Here is a 14,020-nt window from a genome sequence, read left to right on the forward strand (position 1 = left end):
AGTCATTTTAAGTTTTAAATTTATTTGAAATAACCTTTTACAATCATCTTTTTCTTTAGTTAGTGATCTCTTTACTGTCTTTTCATTTCTCATTCTTCTCCTTTCTCCACACTCCTACCTCTATATTTGCTCTTCTCTGATGGTTACGCAGCTCTACCTGGGGCCAAGCGCTCTTTCAAAAGAGAATAGTGAGGGATGGGAAGTGGGCACGAGGAGCCCTCACTTCTCTGGTGTGCTCTCCTGAGCTCCTCACTGGATTTCAACCTCAGAGCTTTGACTAAATAATTTTCCACAGTCAGTGCATTTAAAAGGTTTTGACTCTGAACCTGAATCAAAACCTTACTCTTATTAAGTGAATTCTCTGATGCTTAATAAGAGTATATTTGTTGCCAAAAGATTTCCCACAATCACTGCAATCACAAGGATTTTCTCCATTGTATATACTGTCATGTTGAGCAAGTGTGGACTTGTGTCTGAAGACTTTCCCACAATCATTGCACTTGTAAGGCCTTGTTCCATTGTGAATTCATTGTTGTACAATTAAATTGGAGTGATGGCTGAAGTATTTCCCACATTTGCCACACTTATATGGCATTTCTCCAGTGTGGATCCGTTTGTGCTGAGTAAGATTGTCTTTTTGACTAACGGTTTTTCCACATTCACTGTACTCATAAGGCTTTTCTCCAGTATGGATCCTCTGGTGTTGAACAAGAGCAGCTTTGCAGCCGAAGACTTTCCCACATTGTCAGAGAAGCCCTTTACATGTGAGGTAGAGCAGAACAGTTTGGCTGGTAAACAGTATGGATCCTCTGGTGTTGAACAAGTGTAGCTTTGTGTCTAAAAGCTTTCCCACATTCACTGCACTTGTAAAACATTTGCCCACAGTGAAGGGCCTCCCTACTCTCAGCGCTCCTGGCTGTTTTCCTCTTCCTGTGGGTGATATTTCGCTGTTTAACAGCCAAACTGTTCTGCTCCATCTCACATATAAAGGGCTTCTCTGAAAAGTGAGGTTCTTCACAAACTATCCAGTTCTTTACCAGTGAGGCATTGCCTTCATCTCTTTGTGAAGGCCTCTCTATAATGTAATGCGCTACATTTGGGTGAATGTTTGCCCTGAACCAGAACTGTTTCCCACAGGTTTCACATGTGTAAGTTTTAGGTCTGTGGTATGTTCCCTGGTGTTTGTTCAGGCACAAAATATCTTTCAAGATTGGGCTACACAAGTCACAAGAGTGAGCCACCTGGGAAGACAAACCTGCCTTGGCAGTACTAAAAGGTAACACTGCTACAGAACCGCTCTCCTCAGCAGGTGACTCTTCATCCTTCACTGCATACTAACAACCAGGGCCTGTCCAAGCCCCTCCTGCTGAGGTTGGAGTCGCGCCTTTTCAGTCTGGCACCCAGCGTTCTCCCTTACAATAGTTCAGCAACACAACTCTTGTTGCATAGGTCTTGCTTTACCTTGGTCTTAACCATCCAGCAGAAAAGTACAAAAACAAAGTATAAGAAGTAAAGCCATGCTGTTATGTTGAGCTGTAGGGGACTCAGGTCAACAATTTCTGACATTGCCAGTGGAGTGGAAGACCCAATACTATTATGGACTACTGAACTCTTTTAGATTATTTTGCTGAGTTAACACACCTATAATATTCAAATAACGGAACTTAACAAAAAAAGGGTATACAGTTGAATGTCCATTTTGTATCTGTGTATTCAAAGTGATTAGGATAGATATATAGTTACATTCTCTTAATGAACAGAGGGATTTGTTCTAATGGTGTTTGTAGATAGGATATCATGTCCACATCTTGTACAGCAATTAACCACTGGGAGGAATGTATGCAATGTGTTAAGTATTGAAACTGTCCTACCAATTTGATTTGAAACTGTCTCATTGCTATTTGTTTATCAATAAAATTGTGGAAAAAATCTTTATGATCACTATATTATAATTTAAAAATTTACTTTTTTAGTAATAAAAATCAGTGATGAAAAAAAAAAAAATAGTTCAGCAGCCACAAGGATCTGTGAGCCCTCGGCAGCACAACTTCTCCCCAGAACTCCAGATCCGAGCGTCCATGGTCCATGTGCTGCCTCCACTGAGGGTCGCCTTAATTTCTCAGGCCCTTCAAAGATGGTCCCTGCTCTCATTAACCCATTTTTATCCTTTTAGATACTCAGGAAGAGAAAAGAGACAGTTGAACAGCATCTCACGCCTTATGTTTACAAGCACATCTAAATCAGCAGAAAGCCTTGTTGGTTCCATCTTCAAAATTCTATCCAGAATCTAATCACAATCCAATTTCTCCACCTCAAAATCCTCCAGGCACGGCCGTGGTTAAGTCACCACGGCCCTCTTGCCTGGTTCCGCGAAGCCTCCTCCTTAGTCCCCCTGCCTCCAATCTCAACGGCCCACCTCACCCCAGTCTGCTTTCCGGAGCGGACATAGAAACGCTTAAATCTCTCAGAGTCCCTTTTCAGCGGTCCACTCACCCATGGGGGCCGGCACCCCCAATAAACACCCTGCTGGATGCTAACTGGCTCTTGAGATTCGCGCTCCTGAGCCTGGGCTCCTGCAGGTCCCCTCGCTGTCACGCCGCCCCGCAGCCCTGGACACCCGCGTCTGGAAGGCCGGCCTCTCGCCTGCGAGCCTGTTCTGGAGCTGGACCTGGGCTGCGCTGTCCAGGGATGAGCAACCCAGGGCCGAAGACTGCGAAGGTGAAGGTCCCAGAAGGCCGCACCCACCTGCGCTAGGCCCGTTCCGGGGCTTCTGCGGTGCCTACTCTTGCAGGCGGAGGCGGAGACTTCCCGAACCGGGCATCGCCAGCCTCTTCACCTAGGACATCGTCTCCACTCACTCCCTGCTGTGCCTATCACGTTTGCGTGACCCAACAGTCTGACCCACCACTCCGATGGTTCTGCCCCAGGGCCAACAAGATGTCTGCAGAGAGGAATCTAACATATGAATTTGACATTAAGTTTCTAACACATTCCGCATGCCTGTATCTTGTAATCTACTACTCTGAAGATAAGTGTGCAATATATTAACAATTCCATTGTAAATCTCCTATTATATTGTTTTGAAATTCTGTATTGGTTTTTTCGGGTTTGGGTTTGTCCCCCCCCCCCACACACACCCCTTTAAAATGAAAGAGTTTCTAACAGGGATTTCAGAGAACACATTCAAAGAGTACCAAGGAGGTTGAAAATAAGCAGCTCCTAAGAACCCTTATTTGGCCTACCGTACTACGGGATGTTTTGTGGGCAAGAAAGTAGCACAACAACAGTGGTTTTAGCAGGGGAAAGTGTTCCAATAGTGACCAGCATGGGACTGATCTGGTGCCAGGCTTTGGGCAGAGTCCTGACCCTTGCATGTGTCTTCAGTGTGATGCCAGTGACCCAGCCAAGAGGACATCTGCTGACATTCTGGTCACCATATCGCATGCCATCGCCAGCCTGCCTTTGTGTGTTATTCAGGTCACCAAAGGGACAAATATCCAGCTTCTGGAAGCAACGTTGTTCTCTTCATTTTATATGTCTGAAATGTTCCATGAAAACAAAGGACACATAATTACCGTACTGGATCCCAGGAGCCAGCATTTCGTAGTAGGTGAGGGCTGGGGTCCTCACCTCCAGCACTGAGAGCTCGGGGGTGACCCTTCACAAGACCTGAAAAGGTTGTTACTTGGTGTGCTCCAGTTACCAGACCTTGAGCTGGAAGGAAACGTTTCCGTGAGTGTTTGCCACATCACTACCAGTACTCTGAAGAGAGTATATTCAGCTTAAAGGCTTCTGAGTTACAATTTCTTAGGATGGCCAAATTATAAAAGAATTCATGAATTAGACAAAAGAAACCCACAAGAAGGTTGAAGCTCAAATATTTTCCCAACATAAGCTTCCTTTTGAATATAATTTAAATGTTTGTCTGGCTTCCTTTTGCACTTATGTGTGATATGTTCAGTAATTAAATAAGAAGGACAGAAGGGGAATCCCTGTGGTATAAATTCCAGGCACAACTGTAGATTCATCCAAAGGTCACTTATAAATCATAATCCCAAAGTCATAAGCAAGCCCCAAACAGAATCAAATATCCTATAAAACAAAGACAAAATGACAAAAGTCATTACATACATCCCCTCCACATTTTATGAAAAACAGGGTGCTTTTCTACAGTCAGGCAAACAACTTACCCTGGGCATTCCTAACTATTGATGTTGAATATGGCAGTGCAAGAGCCACATTTGGCAGCTTCCATTGTGCGAAATTACCATCTGCTCAGTTCTTTTGGGTGTGTGCGGCTCACTAGCTTTCCCAAGCGTTCTTTCTCAAGGAAAAGATGTCATGAAGTCTGAACATTTGCTCTAACACTTTCTCATCTCTTTTGCAAGATTTTCTTTTTTTACTTTTTATTGGTACATGTTTGCAGTGCATAATGATTGCATTCCTTGTGGGAAAGTGGCCCGTGTGTAAAACTCATTTTAATTCTTCTTTCATCCCCTTCCTCTCCTGTCCCACCCCCACCCTCTATCTCTGGTTCATTTATATTTTGCAAAAGATTTAGTTTCCTATGTCCTATCTGTGCTTTATTTTGCTTTTTCTATTTGCAATTCCTTCGGAGGAAACCACCACAGCCCAAGTAGCTATGAACACCATTACTTAAAGCTCTGCCCTCTCCAGTTTCTACTTCACTGTCTTATCTCCAACTGTACCACCTCCCTTGGGACCCAAGGTCTTGTCCTGATAATTACAGATAGATGTAACCTAATGAACTGCTGAGAAGGCTAGGTTCCATTCCAGTCAACTCCACATTTGTCACCTACACACCCAATCCCGTCATAGCATTTCAGTTCATAATTCGAGCAATTTCTATGAGTAAGAAGTAAGATAAGAATGTCCACTAATGGAAGGTGATGGAAAAGTCCTAAATTGGGGGCAGTGGGTGCTTAAGCATCTGGGTAAGAGAACGCACATGGTAGAGTTCTGGAAAACAGCTTTCAAGAGGGGGGAACGTTTCCACAAAGGAAATGCCAACACATGAAAAGAAAATTGTACCTAATTCATAGGTTTGCCTTTGTTTCTGGCCTGCCATTTGTGTGGGCTTTTTAGTAGCCATCATTCTTGAGGAGGGAGTCAGCCCCAGATATGTATGTAAATAGTTGGTTGCCCGCTGGGAGAATTACAAGCAGTTGAGCAATTTTCTTTGAACTCCCGATTTTACTGACAAATTCAAGATAGCAAAAGGAGCCTTGTGAGTTGGTGGCTTGAAAATCCAGAGATGGCAGTCCTTATGCTCCTAGAGGGACCCTCACAGGTCAGCATACAAATTTCCCAGAAGCACAGTGGCAACCAACCCAGCCAGTCAAAGACAGGTCAAGCACACAAAAGCACACACCAACCACCTCCTCTCTCACTCTGAGCCTCTAACCATCCGTCCTAATCACTCTGGGGCCAGGTACCAAACAAGTAGGGCTGCATCTGTGCCCCACAGTCTGAGGAAATGATTGGTAGGAGCGAATCCGAAACCAACCTTGCCTTCCTTTCTCAACAGACACTAAAGTAATGGCTCTCGCTCCCAGTCCTCGCTTCCCCTCCACTTCCCAACTGACCTTAGCTTTTCCATCACTGCTCCGGCATCGCATGACCCTTCTCTCGGGGCCTGTGAATGCAAGTCTGTTCTCTGCAAGTCATCTCTGGATCTGTGGCCTTGTTATCCCTTGATAATGAAGTTGTTATTGACAATATGGGGTGAAACCTGCTCTGTGAAGCAGATGACCTTTAGAATTTATTGTAGTTCGAACCTTCTTTGGCCTTTCTACTTTCAAGAGGGGCTCATGCTGTCTCTGCAGTAGACAGATCATTCGGTTATCACAGGATCTTGAGCTTTTGAAGCTTCCCAGTCTTTAATGCTAAGGTTTCTCGGAATCAATAGCCACGTAAAGAGACTGTGTGAAAGTCATTCCTTAAGGAGAGGCAGAATGTTGATGCTGTTTTGGGAAGTCTTTTGTCTCATTCTGTTACCGTCAAAGGATAGAGATCATCCTAGCATGACTGTCCTGGGCTCCTTTAGGTTTCTACTATCCTTCGTTCCCCTTAGCCATTGGATACAACAGTAGAAGTTTCCTTTTTTATAGTGTGATTATTTAAAATTGGGATGTATGCTGGGAAGAATCAGGAAAATATTTAGATAAAATTATTCCTTTAAAAAGCACATGGAGGGCTGGGAAAATAGCTCAATGAATTAAAGCACCTGCTTAGGCAGACGCAGGGGCCAGGGGTTTGATCCCTGGCCTGCTGTGCCAGCCCTGCCCCCAGGTCGTGCGAGACTGAAAAACAGGAAGGATCACTACAAGTCTGATCTGTGTAGTGAGACCCTGTAGACTGTGTACTAAATACATTTTTTAAAAAGCACATGGTGGGCTAGAGAGATAGCTCAGCAGTCTAAGTGCCTGCCTGGCAAGAGCAAGGACAAGAGTTCAATCCCCGGTACTGCATGCCATGCTGCTCCAAAACTAGGTGTGGTAGTGCACGCCTGTAATCCAGTGCTGGGGAGGCTGAGACAGGAGGATCACTGAGTTTGAACTGCATAGTGAGATCCTGTACCAAAAGAGTAATAAAAATAAAAGCATATGGAATAGGGATAAAGCAAACACAAGAAATACGTTCTAGTGTCTGAAGACTTGGATGAGGATGAGAATGTTTCTGAACACTACAGAAATGAACTCACTCCATGAACGTGCTTCACCACAAAGTCTTTTTTTTTTATTCTCTTTTTTTTTCAAAGTTTTATTGATAAACAGCAATGAGACAGTTTCAAATCCAATCAGAAGTACAGTTTCAACAAATAACATATTGCATATATTCTTCTTAGTGGTTAATTGCTGTACAAGAAGTGGACTTGTGATCCTATTTACAAACACCATTAGAACAAATCATTCTATTCATTAAGAGAATGCAACTATATATCTATCCTAACCACTTGGAATACACAAATACAAAATGGACATTCATTGGTATACCCCATTTTTTCTAAGTTCCGTTATTGAATATTATAGGTGTCACCACAAAGTCTTAATCCTGCAGCTCATTCTTGTTTGCTTTTACTTTTTGTTTGGAAAACAATGATCCATCTCCAATACACTTCATAGGACTGTTATAAGGAGCTATTTGACTTTCAACATAAGTCTGAAAATTGTTTTCAGACATTATAAAACTCACAGGGAAGGATTCTGTGTGCAGCAAAATTATGTGTGAGGGAATAAACGTGGAAGTGCACTTCGGTTCAAGAATCAACTTTGGTTTCAGTTGCATAAAATTGTACCATGCGTATTGGAAACCAAGAGAATAGCTTTTCCTCCAGACACTTTCATGTGAATTTTTTTTTTTAGTTATTATGTTTGATTCTGAGAATGCACCCATTCAAAAAACCTCCGGGAAGGCAGACAAAACGGATATATAACCTTCTGCGTGCAGCCAGGATTCAAGCCCAAGTACAGTTGGCTGGTCATTTGAGAACATAGCGAAGAAAAGGCACACCTTTCTACCCCACCCCCAGTTGTCGAAGGAAGCCTTCCAAATATTCTAGAGAAATAGGATGCCTCTGACTCACATTCTGCTTGCCTTTGAGTCTTGTTCAAAATATTCCATTAAAAAAAAATTCCGTTCAAAGGAAAACAGGAAGAATGAGGGAAAAAACAGTAAAAGTCAAGGAACTAATTTTACACAGAAGAGAAAGCAAGTTGTGCAATCTCTTGATGATATTGTATACAAAAGCACATCTTGAAAGAACTCTGACACCTTTAAATATCCTAATCTGAAAATGAAAGAAAGGCATTCAGGCTTGGTGGGCCTTCAGGAACAGGGCTTTCTCTGTGCTCTGCAAACACATGTAGGCTCGCACAACCTCCCCCTGAATTTTTTCTGAGGTGCAAGAAACCAACTTCACCTGCTTACATCAAACCTTCCTGTCAGTGCACAGTTAAGCCCCCTAATATGCTAGATACAGAAAAATAAACACATTTGTGCGGCCCTCCAAGAGTGTATGGGTTTGGCTGGTTTTGGTTTGCTTTCAAGTCGAAACAATCTTGACAATCCTGAAGAACGGTCCCTGTCATGCTCTCTTGCCACTAAACTGATCTGACCTCTAGGGCCAGGAATTCTTTGGTATAAAGGAACAGATAAAAGTCAATCCACTGTGCCTAGCATTTTGGTAAACTTTCACTGTGATGGTGAGGTAGCGAAGGGTCAGAGACAGAACTGCACACTGGAGCTGATCCTGAAGCCTCCTGTACAGGTGGTGTGAACAAGGCCTCAGCCCAGGCCCCAGCCCTTCCCTCGCTACTCAGATCTGAAGGTCTTTATGTAGATTACTGTGTGTAAGAGGAAGACTAAGAGCATCCTTGTAGCCACTCCCTTCCACCCACACCTTCTCTACAGATTTTAAAGTGCCAGAAGATTCTGGATGTGGGCCTTTGAGCCTATGGAGCTGGTAAATGAAACTGTGAGGTGTGGAGTCAGAGGCAGGAGTTCCCAAGGGCAAGACTAAGCAATATTGTTTTTGCCCTTCCCCTGCCTTTCTTCATTGTTCCTTTCCTTTAGAAAATATTTTGTGCAAGACTCAAAGGCTAAGGCAACACGAGCCAGTGCCACCTCCTTTCTCGTAAGTTTTTGGATGTATTCGCCTGGCACCTCCAGGTGATGAGGAAAGGTGAGCCTTTCCCTCCTTGAGCTCTTACATGTCCAGCCAACTGTACATCAGCCTGTGTGCCGACACATTTCAGGGGCTTCTGGTTATATATTCCTTCTGATGCTTTTCCAAGGAGTCTATTTTCAGAAGCAAAATGACTTGTTTAGAGAAATGATGAATTTTCTTGCCAAGGGAAATCACGAGGAAGACTTGTTAAAATACCGATTCCTGGGCTCCATCCCTACTTTCTAAATCAGTGGTCTGCAGCTGAACGAGTTTTAGCAAGTTGCTGGCTGATGCTCCAGCTAGCCCAGGGTTATTGTGAAGGGGAGCAATGGCTGCCTGGGGCCCAGCAGGAGATACGCTGCCATCCACTCTACCGCTAGGACAGCTCCTGCTCAGCCATTTTTGCCCTGTCCTGGCAAGAGGCTATTTTCCATATGAATGGGAGGTGGTGAAATGCTGAATCTTGTCATCTTACCTCAGGAATCTACTTTTTTGTGACTACTTTAGACTTCTTTTCAATGGTCACTTTTTTTATCCCTCACACATAAATGACCACAAAATCCTATGGATTCTGTAATAGAAACACCTACAGAGCCTCCTTCCTTTGTCTTCATCCTCTTTATTGCACTTCAATTCTCTCTCCCAGAATTCTGTAGTATTTTCAGTCTAGTATTCCTTTCTTACCACTCTCCAGCTCATTTCCAGTCCACCATCAAACAAGAACACCTTTCCTAAGCCAGAGGCCTAATCCTAAAACTGTACTCCTTGGAATTTCGCCAGTGTTTCCATCCCTTTCTGTGAAGCAGAAGAAAGGTTAGGTCTGGGGTTGCTTCCTCTGCCTTCACGCCTTCTTCTTCTTTTTGCAGTCATACCAATGCTCATAGCCTCCCACACCAAACCTGACAGAGAAGAACAAGGTTAAATTGATCAATCTCTTCTAACTTAAAACTGCTGCTCTTTCTTTCAGTTCAGTGAGTATTTATAAGTTTTTAGTGTTTTCAGTGCTTTGTGCTGTTTTGGTAATGTTTCATAAAACTCAGGTGGGGTTAATGGGTAAGAACTACGATACAGAGCTAGCTAAGGCAGCTAGTCGGATAACTACGGAAAGGGGACCAGGTTCCAGGTTTCCTATTTGGGTTGTTTGCCACTAAACCTCCCAAGAATCTTCATATGTTTTTCACATACATGACTTAGTTAGTAGAGATGAAGAGAATGAGCCGTGACTTCCGATGCAAAACCCGGTTCTGCCATGAGGTAACTGTGAGTCGTCGCGTTGCTTTTGGCGGTTTCCATTCCTCCAACCTGAATTAACTGCTGCTGGTTTCACCATTTCTGTAATGAGCCCCTGTGCCTAAGTGCACACATGTCTCCAAAATGACCCCTGGGACTCTGCTTCCAGGGTTCCAGGGCTCCATGACACCCTCTACTCCCTTTTGTGCATTCTCCTGAATGTTGTGTTGGCAGCTCTTTCAGTCTGGTGTCCAGAGAGAGGTCCCAGAGCAAGCATGGAGAGACTAAAATATTTCTCATGGGACCTGTTTAGGACTCAAGAGAAGATCGCTACAAAAGCAGGGCCTGGCCACCCTACTCTCTCTGGCTTCCTGTTTCAAGGTGTGCCTTTCCTGCTACATGTATTCCATGGGGCTCTGTCCAGAGTCTTCTCCACATTTCATGGACAGTTATCCCCTAAAATGGTGAATTAGGGCCGGCCAGATAGCTCAGCAGATTAAAGCTCCGACTGGGGTTTCATCCCCAGTGTGCTGTGCTGGCCCCGCCCCCAGGGCATGCTGAGAGGGTGAATGAGATCAGGTGTGGTGGCATGCATCGACAATCCCCGATCTTGGGAGGCTTAAAACAGGAGGATCACTATGAGTCCAATTTGTGTAGTGAGACCCTGTAGACCCTGGACTAAACACATAAAAAAAATAATAAAAATAAAAATAAAATCATGAATTAAATAAACCTTTTCTCTTTTTGTGCCTGGCTTTAGTAGTTATTGAAATGAAGTATGGGCAAATATCACATCAAATTAAGATTCCTGATCAGTTTGAGGTGGAGTTCATCCAGCGGAGATGGTCCCACTTGGGCCTACGTCAATTAAGTGGCCCTTTAAGAGAGAGCTATTCCTTTCCCCAGCTCAGAGGCTCTGGGAAGCTGAGATTCTCTCTCCTGTTGGTCCTGAAGGAACAATACACCATCTACAAACCAAAGGAAATGCATGTTGCCAGCATTCGTTGGAATCTGCGAGAAGACCCTGATTCTCAGAGGAGACTACATCTCCTTCACTTCATCCACGACAGACTGCAAGCAGAGAAACCAGCTGAGCTTTGGCCTGATCCTTTGGTTAAGATCAATTTGGAAATAGTAAATAATAAACATGGGCTGCTGGTAAGTTTGCATTAATTTTTAATGCAACAATAGCAAACTAACGCATCCCTTCATCCCTGTACATCACCAACAACAGGCTCCCTTAAAAAATGTGTTGGGGAGGTGACAGGGACAAAGCACACACTGGATGGAGCTGGTCTGGTGGCACTCACATCCTTACCCAGCCGTAGCCCTGAAGAGGTAGATGGCTTCCCACAGTGTTGCTCCAAGAGCCACAGGATGCCCTCAGGGCAGTGAGAGAGGGCTAGAGGACCTTCTTCATTTTCTACTTTCCTCCTCATGCTGCCTATTTATGGAATTCCAGGAGGTGACAGCTGTGCAAAGAGAAGAAGGTGAACCTGGCTCTGCCTTCGGGGAGATGCTGGCAGCTGTGACCACTAAAGGACGAAGCATCTGAAACCCAGCACATGCTAAGCCTGCAGCTGGACGTGTCAGGGCTGGGCACAGAGCGCCAGAGAGAGTTCGGTGATCATCATGCCTTCAGTAGTATGCTTCCTTTCTTGGATGAAGTGTAGAAAGAAGTTGAAAAGCAGAAGTGCTCTGGCTAAATTAAAGGACCTAGCACAAACATCCCTGCCTCGGATGCTCTCCCAATTTCCTCCCTGGATCTTCTGATGGGACTCTGGGTCTCTGGGAAGATGCATCCAGGTTTATGACCTTGTGCTTCCCCAGAGGTACAGCAAGTGCGCCGTGGCTGGTGCAGAGAAGAGCCCTACAAGAGTGCACATCCTGTCTGCCTGTCTGCAGAGCTCCAAGGCGTACATCCAGAACAGATACTGCTGTCTGCTTCCAACCATTCCTCCACGAGGCAAGCAGCTGCCGGCTGTCAGAACTGTGTCCCATAAGTTTCATGGTGGCCTATGTAAGTACCATTCTCACAAGCTGTATCAGGAATGTCATCTTGTTGCCTTGGCAGCACATTTCCATGTCATGGTGTCTTAGTTACTTTCTGGTCACTGAGACACAATACCAACACCCACAAATTAAAGGAGGAGATATTTATTTTGGTTCCCAGTTTGTAGAGTTTCAATCTGTAGTCAGCTGGGTCCAAAGCAGGTGGTTTTACAGAGTGGCGTGGCAGGGGAGGAACAGTCCATGGCATGGACACCAGGAAGCAGAGTAAGATCAAGGGAGTGGGAAACCCTTCACCCGCGACCCACCTCTTCCAACCAGGCTCCATTTCCCAACATCAGGCCTGGATATAAACTCATCAGAAAACTAACCAGTGTCATATACCCATGGCTCAATTATCTCTCAAAATTTCACCTATGAGTATGTGAGGTTTTGAGGGGATATCTAGCTATAAACCAGAGCACATGGCATGAACTACAAGTGACCACCATATCCATTCTCCCACCTGAAATACTTGGTGTCATAATTTGTCCACAAACTATGCATCTAATCCTCATAAACTGCTACACACCTTGTTTTAAACACAGACAGTAGAAACAAGGTTCTCTTTAGACCTTGTAGTTTGAGCCCTTGGGAGTTCTTGTGCAAGATCTTTTGTGTTTGTACACCATAAGTTGTCTGAGATAACTTTCAGTAGTGTGTAGAGAGAAGAACAATAGATGAATAGGATTCCTTTTTTCCTCCAGTGCTTTACTGAATGTCATGTGTCCAGCATTGTTCTAGCACTGTGAATACTACAGTGAATGGGATAAACTTGATTTCTAACTTTATAGAACTCACATGCTTCAGGTGTTCTTGAATGTGCTCAACACCATCCCAAAGGGTACGATCCGATAGAATAAAACAAGAAGCAGCAGCAGGCCATCAAGCACAGGGCCTGCCCTTCTCCCTGCACCCTGGATGCCCAAGGTGACCAGCTTGGCTCTGGCACATTCTTCTGCCCTGAGGTTTCTCCCTCACTGCAAGGCTCAGCAATGGAACCCGCTGACACAGATTGCTGTGAAACCAGTTTGCAGAGCACACAAATACACAGACAATTTAGGGTAGAATACAGACACTGCAAGAAGTGAGCATGGAAATTGGATAAAGGCAATCAGATCTTAAGAAGTGTAAAAGATTAAATATATTTTCCAACCAAAATGTTAAGAGATTAGATATCAAGAAGACCAGTCCAGACAGACAGAAAGCTTCTTTGAGTAGGAATTCAGCTAAAAGCTTGAGACTGAGAAGAAGCTGATCAAATTGAGATTCCAGGAAACTATGTTTAGAAAGATGTTACAGAAAAAACTGAATGTCCTGAACCAGAAGAGCACTCAGCCTGTTTGGGGAACAGAAGGGCAGGCTGGCTGTAGTGTAGGAAAACAGAGAAGATGCAGTGCCACCCAATGGGTCCAGCTCCTTCAGAGCTACTCCGCTGGAGTGGGAGGTGTGGGATGCACCCCGCGAGGCTCTTTGGTTCTCTTACTCAGCCTATAGGAGTGAACACACCTTCCAACATTGCTGAACAGACCACTGTGTTAATAACCTCACTGCAGATACTCTAGTGCTTGAAATCTTTCATGTCCTTATGTTGGGCTCCCAGAGAAACAGCCTCTGAGCCGGAAACTGGATAGAAAGGGGTTACTTGGGAGCTGTGTGTAGAATTGCCATTCCTGAGGAACAAAGAAAGCAGGACTTGGCAAAGCAGCTTGTTAGGAAGGCCCAACCCAAACCCACCCATGGGGAGTGGGTTCTGGAAATCATTTTATTTATTTGTTTGTTTTGTTTGTTTGTTTGTTGGTACCAGGGATAAACTCAGGACCTTGCGCTTGCCAGGCAGGTGCTCGAGCACTGAGTTATCTCCCTGACCCTTGGGGAAATGTTTTAGAATCACCTCCCACTGAGGTACAGATACAAGCCTTTCACCTCCGTGTGGAGCAGGCCTTGGATTTGGGCTGCTCTGAGGAGAAAATGTAACTTTGAGAGAGACAGCTTCCACAGGCTAAGGCCAGGGCTCAGAGAGGAACTCAGTTGTGAAACGTCATCCAGCAA

General features: G+C 44.5%; 1 pseudogene; it reads right to left on the bottom strand.

The window, feature by feature from the left end:
• Positions 1–249: 249 nt before the first annotated feature.
• On the bottom strand, positions 250–11,358 carry LOC105743202 (annotated as a pseudogene).
• Between the last annotated feature and the right edge of the window lie 2,662 nt (positions 11,359–14,020).

Source organism: Octodon degus, unplaced genomic scaffold (genome assembly GCF_000260255.1).
Source record: "Octodon degus isolate 3935 unplaced genomic scaffold, OctDeg1.0 scaffold00105, whole genome shotgun sequence".
NCBI lineage: Eukaryota > Metazoa > Chordata > Mammalia > Rodentia > Octodontidae > Octodon > Octodon degus.